Here is a 13,637-nt window from a genome sequence, read left to right on the forward strand (position 1 = left end):
CTCCACAGTGCCATCTGGCACTAAAAGGTATTTAGGAAAAGGTTAGGTTAGGCAGGGATATTCAGGAAAAGTTTAGTTGAAAAAAAAAAATAGTTTTTGGTTGCATCACCCTAAATCGGGTGTCTGGGGTCCACAGCACAGCTGTGTGACCCTAGACCACCCAGGGGTGCTGCAGCTTGCCCCCCCCCCCACAACATTTTTTGCGGCGCAAGAAGTTTTTTTTTTCTGCGCACGCTGACTGTGGCCGGCACTCTTAGCGTCCGGCCACTGTTAGCACATCGCACACCCCACCACTGATCAACTTCGGACGGCTGATCAGCGAGTTTGAATTTATTAAATTTTTTTTCTTTCACATTTTTTGGCCTTTTTTTTTTTTTTTGTCTGTTTAGGGTAAGTACGTGAACACCCGTGCCCCCACACACATGCACACCAAATAAAGATTTCCACGCACGCACACACACACTCCCCTATAGCCCGCCGGATGTTCTCGGCCGAGGAGGCATACGCCCAGCTTGCCTCCGAGTCCGACAGCCCCAGTGAGGACGAGGATGACCCCACTTTCCTTTTGTCATCCGCATCCTTCTCATCATCTAGCGATGATGATGAGCCCCCAAGGTGGCGGAGCAAGGGGGCTGCCATGCTAGGGACCCTGTGGCCCACACTAGTACGAGCAGCTCTGGGGCTCGTACTAGTTTTCCGGCCCACCAATTAAGTCCACCGGAGCCCCCTACCGTGAACTTGCATGGTGTACCCCAGAGCATTTTGAGCCTGCGATTCCTGATTTTGTTGGCCAACCAGGAATCCAGATTCCCACAGTGGGCTTCACTGAATATGACTATTTTAGTCTTTTTTTCAGTGACCACTTTGTGAACCTGATGGTGGAGCAAACGAACCTGTACGCCCAACAGTTCATTGCTCAACACCCGGGCTACTTTTTGGCTAGAGCCGGTGGCTGGACTCCGGTCAGTGCAGCCGAGATGAGGACGTTTTGGGGCCTCTTGCTACACATGGGCATAGTCAAAAAACCTAGTGTCAGGCATTACTGGAGTGGGGACGTCCTCTACCAGACCCCACTTTACAGTATGGCCACAGTCGATCACTTTGGGGCCAAATTTTTGGAGGCCTATGTACCTGGAAGGGAGGTCGCAGTTGATGAGTCTCTCATTGCTTTCAAGGGGAGACTCATTTTCCGCCAGTATGTTCCCTCTAAGCGGGCGAGGTATGGCGTGAAGCTGTACAAACTTTGTGAGAGTACCTCAGGGTACACTTACAAGTTTCGTGTGTACGAGGGGCGAGATTCCCGTATTAAACCCCCAGAATGTACCCCCACTGGGTGTTAGCGGGAAACTTCTGTGGGACCTTATGCACCCACTGCTAGATAAGGGTTTAGATAAGGGTTTATACTAGTATCCCCTTGTTCCAGTCCCTCGCCGCCAGATCCACGTCCGCTTGTGGGACCGTGCGGAAAAATCTACTTGGCCTCCCTACCCACCCCCTCCAGGTTCCTATCCCCAGGGGTGAGACCCGTGCCCTTACCAGTGTAAACCTGTTGCTGGTCAGATATAAGGACAAGAGGGATGTCCTTGTACTGTCCACAATTCATGGTAACGGCATCACCTCTCTCCCTGTGCGAGGTACTGCAGCAACGGTCCTCAAGCCCGATTGTATCGTCGACTACAATCGGTATATGGGAGGAGTTGATCTCTCTGATCAAGTCCTCAAGCCACATAATGCCATGCGCAAAACCCGGGCATGGTACAAAAAAGTTGTGGTCTACTTGGTAAAGGTTGCCTTGTATAACTCTTTTGTGCTGTCCCGGAGCGCTGGCAACACAGTTCTATGAGGCAGTCCTCAAGGCCCTGATCTTTTCTGACCGAGAAAGAGCAGGCCGGAGTACCTCGGGAACTGGAGGCGCCAGGTTCGTCCCTGGCCAACACATTCCAGGTGTAGTCCCCCATATTGGAAAGAAGGGACGGACCCAAAAAGGGTACAGAGTGTGTCACAGGAGGGGGATATGGAAGGATCATCCGGGCCTCTGCATTATTGGTTGCTTCAGGGAGTACCACACTTCCATGGAGTACTAAAATTATATTGCCCTTCCCCAATTTAGCCACTGACAATCGGAAAAAAAATATATGGTTCTCAGACTTGAGACACTAAAACAAAAATATTTTTTAAAACTTAAATAAAAAATAGACATATTAGGTATCGCCGCGTCCGTAAGAATCTGCTCTATTAAAAAAATACCCCATGACCTAACCCCTCAGATGAACACGCTCAAAAATAAAAAATAAAAACGGTGCATAAAAAGGTATTTTTTTTGTTACCTTACTTCACAAATAGTGTAATAGCGAGCGATCAAAAAGTCATATGCCCCCCAAAATAGTGCCAATAAAGCCGTCCTCTCATCCCGCAAAAAATGAGCGCCTACCTAAGATAATCGGCTAAAAACAAACAAAAAAACGGACTCTTAGACTATGGCGATACTAAAATGTTTTTTTTTTGTTTATAAAAGGATAATATAGTGTAAAACCTAAATAAATTTTAAAAAAAGTTGACATATTAGGTATCCATGGTGATGGATTATGTGAATGACCATGTGATGAGTGTAGTGACATCATCAAAGGTCCTTTTCCTCACAGATGAAAACAGAAGAGATGCCAGCTGTGCTCCAGCCGTATTTTACTATGCATTCTGTATTCAGAATGCTATTATTTTCCCTTATAACCATGTTATAAGGGAAAATAATACAATCTACACAACCTTGAAGCCAAACCTGAACTTCTGTGAAGAAGTTCGGGTCTGGGTACCACAGTCGTTTTTTTATCACGCGCGTGCAAAACACATTGCACCCGCGCGATAAAAACTGAACAACGGAACACAATCGCAGTCAAAACTGACTGCAATTGCGTACCTACTCGCGCGGGTTTGCCGCAACGCATCCGGACCTTATCCGGACACGCTAGTCTGCAAGGGGCCTTAGACTATGGAGATACTAAAATGTTTTTTTTTTGTTTATAAAAGGATAATATAGTGTAAAACCTAAATAAATAAATAAATAAAAAGTAGACATATTAGGTATCGCCGCGTCCGTAAGAATCTGCTTTATAAAAATACCCCATTACCTAACCCCTCAGATGAACACGGTAAAAAAAACAAAAACGGTGCAATAAAAGGTATTTTTATGTCACCTTACGTCACAAATAGTGTAATAGCAAGCGATTAAAAAGTCATATGCCCCCAAAATAGTGCTAATAAAACCGTCCTCTCATCCTGCAAAAAATGAGCCCCTACCTAAGATAATCGGCAAAAAAAAAACAAAAAAACTGACTCTTAGACTATGGAGATACTAAAATGTTTTTTTTTTTTTGTTTATAAAAGGATAATATAGTGTAAAACCTAAATAAATAAATAAAAAAGTAGACATATTAGGTATCACTGCATGTAAGAATCTGCTCTATAAAAATACCCCATGAACTAACCCCTCAGATGAACACGGTCAAAAAAATAAAATAAAAACGGTGCCAAAACAACTATTTTTTGGCAAATTTTCCATTTTAAACCGTTTTTTCCAGTAACAAAGCAAGGGTTAACAGCCAAACAAAACTTAATATTTATTACCCTGATTCTGAAGTTTACAGAAACACCCCATATGTGGTCGTAAACTGCTGTATTACCAAACGGCAGGGCGCAGAAGGAAAGGAACGCCGTATGGTTTCTGAAAGGCAGATTTTGATGGAGTTTTTTATTTGGCACCATGTCCCATTTGAAGAACCCCTGATGCACCCCTAGAGTAGAAACTCCATAAAAGTGACCCCATCTAAGAAACTACACCCCTCAAGGTATTCAAAACTGATTTTACAAACTTTATTAACCCTTTAGGTGTTCCTCAAAAGTTTATGGCAAATGGAGATGAAATTTCAGAATTTCTATTTTTGGTAACCTTGCCTCACAAAAATGTAATATACAGCAACCAAAAATCATATGTACCCTAAAAATAGTCCCAACAAAACTGCCACCTTATCCCGTAGTTTCCAAAATGTGGTCACTTTTATGGAGTTTCTACTCTTGGGGTGCATCAGGGGGGCTTCAAATGGGACATGGTGTAAATATACCAGTCCAGCAAAATCTGCCTTCCAAAAACCACACGGCACACCTTTCCCTCTACGCCCTACCGTGTGCCCGTACAGTAGTTTACGGCCACATATGGGGTGTTTCTGCAAACTACAGAATCGGGGCAATAAATATTGAGTTTTGTTTGGCTGTTAACCCTTGCTTTGTTACTGGAAAAAATGGATTAAAATGGAAAATTAGCCCAAAAATGTAATCTCCATTTACCAATATCTCTTGTGGACACCTAAAGGGTTAACGACGTTTGTAAAATCAGTTTTGAATACTTTGAGGGGTGTAGTTTCTAGAATGGGGTCATTTTTGGGTGGTTTCTATTATCTAAGCTTCACAAAGTGACTTCAGACCTGAACTGGTCCTTAAAAAGTGAGTTTTTGAAAATCTCAGAAACATTTCAAGATTTGCTTCTAAACTTCTAAGCCTTGTAACGTCCCCAAAAAATTTAAAGTGTCTTTCCCAAAATGATCCAAACATGAAGTAGACATATGGGGAATTTAAAATAATAACTATTTTTGGAGGTATTACTATCTATTATAAAAGTAGAGAAATAGAAATTTGGAAATTTGATAATTTGGGGTAAATTTGGTATTTTATTAAAAATTAAAATTAATTTTTTTGACTCCATTTTACCAGTGTCATGAAGTACAATATGTTACTAAAAAACAGTCTCAGAATGGCCTGGATAAGTCAAAGCATTTTAAAGTTATCACCACTTAAAGTGACACTGGTCAGATTTGCAATAAATGGCTTGGTCCTTAAAGGGCTTCTGTCACCCCACTAAACTCTTTATTTTTTTTGTGTACTTATAATCCCTATCCTGCGATATATCTATACATTATGTTATTAATCATTTTCGTTCAGTAGATATGTCAAAAAACTTACTTTTATAATATGCTAATTACCTGTCTACCAGCAAGTAGGGCGTCTACTTGCTGGTAGCAGCCGCAAAAAACCGCCCTCTCCTCCTGTTGATTGACAGGGCCAGCCGCGATCTCCTCCTCCGACTGGCCATGTCAGCATTTCAAAAATCGCGCGCCTGTGTTAATTCGGCGCAGGCGCTCTGAGATAAGGATGCTCGCCTCCTCAGCACTCCCTCAGTGCGCCTGCACCGATGACGTCTTCTCTTTCGGTGACGTCATCGGAGCAGGCGCACTGAGGGAGTGCTGAGGAGGCGAGCCTCCTTATCTCAGAGCGCCTGCACCGAATCAACACAGGCGCGCGATTTTTGAAATGCTAACAGGGCCAGTCGGAGGAGGAGATCGCGGCTGGCCCTGTCAGTCAACAGGAGGAGGGGGTGTTTTTTTGCAGCTGCTACCAGCAAGTAGACGCCCTACTTGCTGGTAGACAGGTAATTAGCATATTATAAAAGTACGTACTGAACGAAAATGATTAATGATTAATATTAATAACATAATGTATAGATATATCGCAGGATAGGGATTATAAGTACACAAAAAAAAAAAAATTTGTTTAGTGGGGTGACAGAAGCCCTTTAAGGTGAAAATGAGCCCGGTCCCTAAGGGGTTAAGGACCTTGCCATTTTTCACCTTAAAGGGGTTTTCCCATCTTGCTAATTCATCCTCACCTGCAGCTAGTTCTGCTGTTCACTTCCTGGTTTCCTGCTTCTAAGGCTGGACGGGCTTAGGCAGTTTGAGTGAAGGCCTACCACACCACGAGAACTCAGTCCTTGCGTGCTCGTTCATGTGGATAGTATGAGTCATCAGTCTGGCAGCCTGCAGTCTGTGAAGCTCCTCCCTCCTGCTGGGAAATCATTACTCAGAGAGCCATGGGAAGTGAGCTAAGACAGTAACACGTGGCTGTCCTGCATTCTAATACAGTTTTACACACAAAATCTCAGTCTTATCTTTTAAAACTTACGTAAATAAAAAAGAGTATACATATTAGGTATCGCCGTGTCCGTATCGACCGGCTCTATAAAAATATCACATGACCTAACCCCTTAGATGAACACCGTAAAAAATAAAAAATAAAAACTATGCTAAATAAACCATTTTTTATCACCTTACATCACAAAAAGTGTAATAGCAAGCGATCAAAAAGTCATATGCACCCCAAAATAGTGCCAATCAAACCGTCATCTCATCCCGCAAAAAATGAGACCCTACCTAAGATAATCGCCCAAAAACTGAAAAAGACTATGGCTCTCAGAATATGGAAACACTAAAACATGATTTTTTTTGCTTCAAAAATGAAATCATTGTGTAAAACTTACATAAATAAAAAAAAAGTATACATATTAGGTATCGCCGCGTCCGTGACAACCTGGTCTATAAAAATACCACATGATCTAACCTGTCAGATGAATGTTGTAAATAACAAAAAATAAAAACGGTGCCAAAAGCTATTTCTTGGTACCTTGCTTCACAAAAAGTGAAATATAGAGCACACCAAAAATCATATGTACCCTAAACTAGTACCAACAAAACTTCCACCCTATCCCGTAGTTTCCGAAATGGGGTCACTTTTTTTGGAGTTTCTACTCTAGGGGTGCATCAGGGGGGCTTCAAATGGGACATGGTGTCAAAAAAACAAGTCCAGCAAAATCTGCCTTCCAAAAACCGCATGGCATTCCTTTCCTTCTGCTCCCTGCCGTGTGCCCGTACAGCAGTTTATGACCACATATGGGGTGTTTCTGTAAACTACAGAATCAGGGCCATAAATATTGAGTTTTGTTTGGCTGTTAACCCTTGCTTTGTTACTGGAAAAAATGAATTAAAATTGAAAATTTAGTAGAGATATGGTGGCTCACTCTGTATGTAGTTGTGGAACGGGTGCTGCTAAGTCTAAAATGACTCACCCAGTCATAAATGGAAATGGTTGTAAAAATATATAGAAAGACTGAGCACTCACCAGCTGGACCAAATAGAGACTAAAAACTAGTGGTAGCAATAATATTTTAATAATTAATAATTGATAGCCCTATAGTACATCTAAATCAATAAAATGCAATATAACATCTAAAATAGAGTAAATGATAAACAAAGCTATAAGTTCGTATATAAGAGAACAAAATCTATAAATACACTTAATAAGCAATGAGAATGCACCTAATATAGGAAATATAGGATAAAAAGGGCAAATATTATCGATGGATAAAAATGTTGAAATATTCGATGAATGTTCAATAGATATTCGATGAATGTTCAATAAATATTTCGATAGAGCACTATTATATTCGATGAATATTTCGATAGAGCACTATTATATTCGATGAGGGGTGTGCCAGATAAAATATTCTACAATCAGAAGAAAAATATGCCAAATAAAATATTCGATGATCAGAAGGAATTAATGTGTATATGTTCGAAGAAGGCAGTTCACTTATTCGAATACAATTCGATCCGAAAGGCAGATAAGTATACAGTCAATGTATTACACCTGTTAATTTTGCCGTCTGATGTGAGTATAGCCGTGGCGTCCCACGTGGCTCACTATATCAGATCTGGCGGTACCTGATTCCAGACGCTTGCTTGGGGTGATTTGAATCTTCATGCGGTTCCCAACTCAGGGGACTCCTGGCAATATTCACCGCTGGCGGTACCTGGTTCCAGACGCTTGCTTGGGGTTATTTGGATCTTCATGCGGTTCCCAACTCAGGGGACTCCTAGCAATGTTCACCGCTGTTGCAAGGCTTAACCTGGTTGATAATTAGCAAGGTGTTTCCTCCAAATTGGCGAAAATGATATTTCCAACAATATCAAAGTCCAGTAATCAGGATGTTGGGGTCTCATAAATTTTCATCAGCTGATGTTCGAGATGTGCAGAAACCAAACGCGTTTCGGGGTCCTTTCCTGGCCCCTTCCTCAGTGGTAATCTGTAAGGGGGTTTAATCCCCTTTTTATACCCAACATCCTTTGAAATAAGGTGGAACAAAAATGTGGTTTTGAATCCGGTCACATATAAAATCTGGCATGGAGCTATTTGAATGATTGTTCTTTATTCCTACAGATTACCGGAACAGCAATGGGCACAAGGTTCGCCCCCAGCTACGCCAATTTATTTATGGCTGAGTGGGAAGAACTAAATATAGATGATAAGCTGGGGTCGAACCTGGTGCTGTGGTACCGTTATATCGACGATGTGATTTTTATTTGGAGGGGAAATGATATTACACTATCCTCCTTTTTAGATGAGATTAATATAAATGAATGTAATCTGCGCTTTTCATCCAATATCAGTAAAACACACCTAGAATTTCTGGATCTTAATATTAAAGTTGAGCAAGACAAACTTATATGCTCAACATATCAAAAACCTACAGCTAGGAATAGTTTCATTCTCTACTCCAGCTGCCATTTACCTAGGTGGCTGCTCAACATCCCAAGCAGCCAATTTAGGCGCCTAAAGAGGAACTGTACACATAATGAAATTTTTGAGCAAGAAGCAGAAACTCTAAAATCACAGTTTAAGGAGAGAAATTACCCCATAAAATGTATTGAAAAATCATTAAATAAGATTAAACAATTGGATAGACAGTCCTTTTTTAATAAAATTCCTAAGGAGATGGAAAACTCGACAGAACAAGACAAAATGCCAGAATTGGAACGTACAAATATAATTCTTCCTTTCAATATACAATATAAAAAAATTGAAAAAATTATAAATAAACACTGGCACTTTATCCAGAAAGATAAAACTATTGGAGCATTATTACCGAGTAAACCGACTATAATTTACACGAAGGCCCCAAATTTGGGCTTAAAAATTGCTCCTACGGTAAAATCCGGTATTTCCATCCCCGATCCATCTATACAAGGATGGCTTCAATTGAAAGGTTTCTTTAGATGTAATACCTGTCCTAATTGCAAAAAGACACGCTTTAATAAAAAAACAATGGACGTCATATCCACCTCTAACGGTTTTAAACATGAAATACAGGACTTTTTAACATGCAACAGTAAAAATGTAATTTATATTCTTCAATGTCCGTGCAACAAACAATATATAGGACGCACGAAAAGAACTTTGAAAGAAAGAATTTCTGAGCATTTTTATAAAATTAGAGCGGGATCAGATAAACACACGGTATCTAGACATTTTAAGTTGCATCACAACCAAGACCCAGGCTGCCTCTCCTTTGCTGCTATCGAAAAAGTCAGACCCCATTGGAGAGGAGGAGACAATATTAAACATATGTCTCGTGTCGAAACACGATTTATATTTAACTTTAATTCAATCATACCCATGGGCTTGAATGCTGAATCTGAACTTTTCGGCTTCTTGTAACTAATTCCCGTGGGGGTGGGGGCCCCCCTCCCGACGTGGCCCAGAGGTGGATCTAATACCCACTCTGGTCCCCCTTGGGTGGGTGACCCCCATCCTTAATCCCTCCACTCCAATGATATCATAAACAAGCAAGAAAAAAAGAACATAGTCTGAATCATCATTTTTATCATCACTGTTTTTATATTTTTACATTTTTATGCATTTTTAAGGTTTATATATTTTTCTTTTCGCAAGGCTATTTTCTTCATAATATTTTTCGTACTATTTCTCATAATATTTTTCGTAAGGTTATACCATGTACTCTGTATCTATATATATGAAGCGCGAGTGTATTGACAACTATCGCATTTGCGCTTTATAATGCTTCTATTAAGATAAAAATAACGAGTATACATTTTAATATAGATTTCATAGTGTTACGTTTTAGATAGAAATTATGAATATATATTTTAAATTATTTTCTTCATATATAAAGTTTATTGTCACAATTCTATTTATTTATATTTTTATGTCTTTTGCAAGGCTATATATTGTATTTTATTGTATAGAATCAATGGAAACTAAGCTGATTTGCAATTCTATATATAATGGATAACAAAACGCATATGCATTGAAAATACCGCACCTGCGTTTTAATAAAATCGCACCAATAACGCATATGAATATTTTTGCATAATAAGAAGGGAATTTGAATGAGAAATGGCAGATAATAGTAATGCCATAATCAATTATACAGTACTTAAAAGTACCTATTTTACTTTTATAATAAAGAACAATCATTCAAATAGCTCCATGCCATATTTTATATGTGACCGGATTCAAAACCACATTTTTGTTCCACCTTATTTCAAAGGATGTTGGGTATAAAAAGGGGATTAAACCCCCTTACAGATTACCACTGAGGAAGGGGCCAGGAAAGGACCCCGAAACGCGTTTGGTTTCTGCACATCTCGAACATCAGCTGATGAAAATTTATGAGACCCCAACATCCTGATTACTGGACTTTGATATTGTTGGAAATATCATTTTCGCCAATTTGGAGGAAATACCTTGCTAATTATCAACCAGGTTAAGCCTTGCAACAGCGGTGAACATTGCTAGGAGTCCCCTGAGTTGGGAACCGCATGAAGATCCAAATCACCCCAAGCAAGCGTCTGGAACCAGGTACCGCCAGCGGTGAATATTGCCAGGAGTCCCCTGAGTTGGGAACCGCATGAAGATTCAAATCACCCCAAGCAAGCGTCTGGAATCAGGTACCGCCAGATCTGATATAGTGAGCCACGTGGGACGCCACGGCTATACTCACATCAGACGGCAAAATTAACAGGTGTAATACATTGACTGTATACTTATCTGCCTTTCGGATCGAATTGTATTCGAATAAGTGAACTGCCTTCTTCGAACATATACACATTAATTCCTTCTGATCATCGAATATTTTATTTGGCATATTTTTCTTCTGATTGTCGAATATTTTATCTGGCACACCCCTCATCGAATATAATAGTGCTCTATCGAAATATTCATCGAATATAATAGTGCTCTATCAAAATATTTATTGAACATTCATCGAATATTTCAACATTTTTATCCATCGATAATATTTGCCCTTTTTATCCTATATTTCCTATATTAGGTGCATTCTCATTGCTTATTAAGTGTATTTATAGATTTTGTTCTCTTATATACGAACTTATAGCTTTGTTTATCATTTACCCTATTTTAGATGTTATATTGCATTTTATTGATTTAGATGTACTATAGGGCTATCAATTATTAATTATTAAAATATTATTGCTACCACTAGTTTTTAGTCTCTATTTGGTCCAGCTGGTGAGTGCTCAGTCTTTCTATATATTTTTACAAAATTGAAAATTTGCCAAAAAATTTTAATTCTGAAATTCCATCTCTAATTGCCAATAACTCTTGTGGAACACCTAAAGGGTTAACGACGTTTGTAAAATCAGTTTTGAATACCTTGAGGGGTGTAGTTTCTTAGATGGGGTCACTTTTATGGAGTTTCTACTCTAGGGGTGCATCAGGGGGGCTTCAAATGGGACATGGTGTAAAAAAAAACAGTCCAGCAAAATCTGCCTTCCAAAAAACGTATGGAGCGCTCCGGGAGCCGCACGGACGGTAAGTATACTGCTCCCCCGCTCCCCACTACTACTATGGCAACCAGGACTTTAATAGCGTCCTGGGTGCCATAGTAACACTGAACGCATTTTGAAGACGGATCCGTCTTCAAATGCTTTCAGTTCACTTGCGGTGTTACGGATCCGGCGGGCACTTCCGGCAAATGGAGTACACGACGGATCCGGACAACGCAAGTGTGAAAGAGGCCTTAGATTCAGACGAGGAGATCAGAGCATTAAAAATTCTAGAAGATCTAGCGAATGAAGAAGAAGAACAGGTAAAGGTGAGTGTAATCCCTATGGAGTTAAATTAAAAATCCACCAATTTCCCTCCATTTCAATTGTGTCTTGCAATTCAAATTTTGGTCAAATTAGTGAGTGAGGAACTGATGGAATTATCGGGTCAAGGAAGAAAAAAATAAGATAATCTAAGTAAGAAGGAAAAGGGAAGCATTATATACTTTGAGAAATATAAAAGGAGTCCTGATTAAACAAGCAGATAAAGGAGGAAACGTGGTGATTTGGGCAGAAGAAATGTATATACGAAAGGCATATAAAATATTGAAAGATAAAAAATGCTACCGGAAATTAGATTCTAATCCTCTATCTGTATTTCAGAAAAAATTTGATGACATTTTGGATAAGGCCAAAGAAGATTGTATCATTTCAAGTAAAATAAGAGCCTTATTGACGATACCATTTCCGAGAATTCCGACATTCTATATGACTCCAAAAGTTCACAAGAACACCAAAGATCCTCCAGATAGGCCCATTATAGCAGGCAATGGTGGACTATGTGAGAAAGTGGGTCAGTTTATTGACCATCATTTTAAATCCTTGGTGAACACACTGCCATCATTTATACAGGACACCACAGCTGCACTGAATAGATTGACAGACATGCAAGTTGAAGAAAACATGATTTTAGTAACAGCAGATGTAGAGGCCTTATACTCTAATATCAAACATGAAGATGGACTGAAAGCAGTTGCAGAATTTCTGAAAGGTAATGACATGGAGGTGGGATTTAATTAATTAATTCTAGCATTGCTGGAATTCATACTAAATCACAACTTCTTCTTATTTAAAGATGAATTTTTCTTGCAAACCCAGGGCGTGGCGATGGGGGCCACGTGTGCCCCATCGTACGCAACTTTATTTTTGGGAGCCTGGAAAAGAAGAATATTCTTGGATGAGCAAATACAGAATATCAATAAAGTGCATAGTTGGATGCGCTTTATTGACGATGTGTTCTTCCTTTGGGAAGGCACACAGGAAGAATTAAAAAGTTTCATCCAAGATTTGAATAAAAATTATCAGAACATATTCTTGACATTCCAGGTAGGAAAGGAAGTGACCTTTCTAGATTTGAAAATTCAGATAGGAGAAAATGGCAGATTGGAGACAGACGTATATAGAAAAGAAACTGCGGTTAATGCTCTATTGCATGCAAAATCATCACATCTAAAAACAACGATTGATGGGATACCAACAGGACAATTTGCTAGAGTAAAGAGGATTTATTCAAGTGATGAAAAATGTAAAGAACAGAGAAAAAATATGACGAAAAGATGTAAAGCCAGAGGTTATAGTAATAGACAAATCAAAAAAGGGATAGCGAGAATTAATAAAAAAAACTCAAGAACAACTGTTATGCCCAAATATAATTAAGACCCAAGAAACATCTCAAAATATGAGATTTCTGACAGAATATAATAATCAATGGTGGCGAATTAAAGAAATTCTGCAGAAACATTGGAATGTCTTACAAACGGATATGGCTTTGAAAAAATGCATTTCTGAGAAACCTTTGGTGACAGCCAAGAGAGCAAAAAATTTCAAAGACATATTAGTACATAGTCATTACGTACAGAGAATAGAAGGAAGAGAAGAGGGCCGGCGAAAGGGGTCCTTTCCATGCGGGACATGTAAAGTCCCAAAAGGGGTAATCTACCATGCGCAGTGCCAATGTTCTTCAAAAGGGGTAATCTACCATGCGCAGTGCCCATGTAATAAAATCTATATTGGCCTAACGACTAGAGAGTTGAGAAAGCGAGAACATATACGGGATATGGAAAAAAGTAAGGAAGAAGAAGATTTGAGTAATTTGAAAACGATACCCCGACT

Source organism: Bufo bufo, chromosome 1 (assembly GCF_905171765.1).
Source record: "Bufo bufo chromosome 1, aBufBuf1.1, whole genome shotgun sequence".
Lineage (NCBI taxonomy): Eukaryota > Metazoa > Chordata > Amphibia > Anura > Bufonidae > Bufo > Bufo bufo.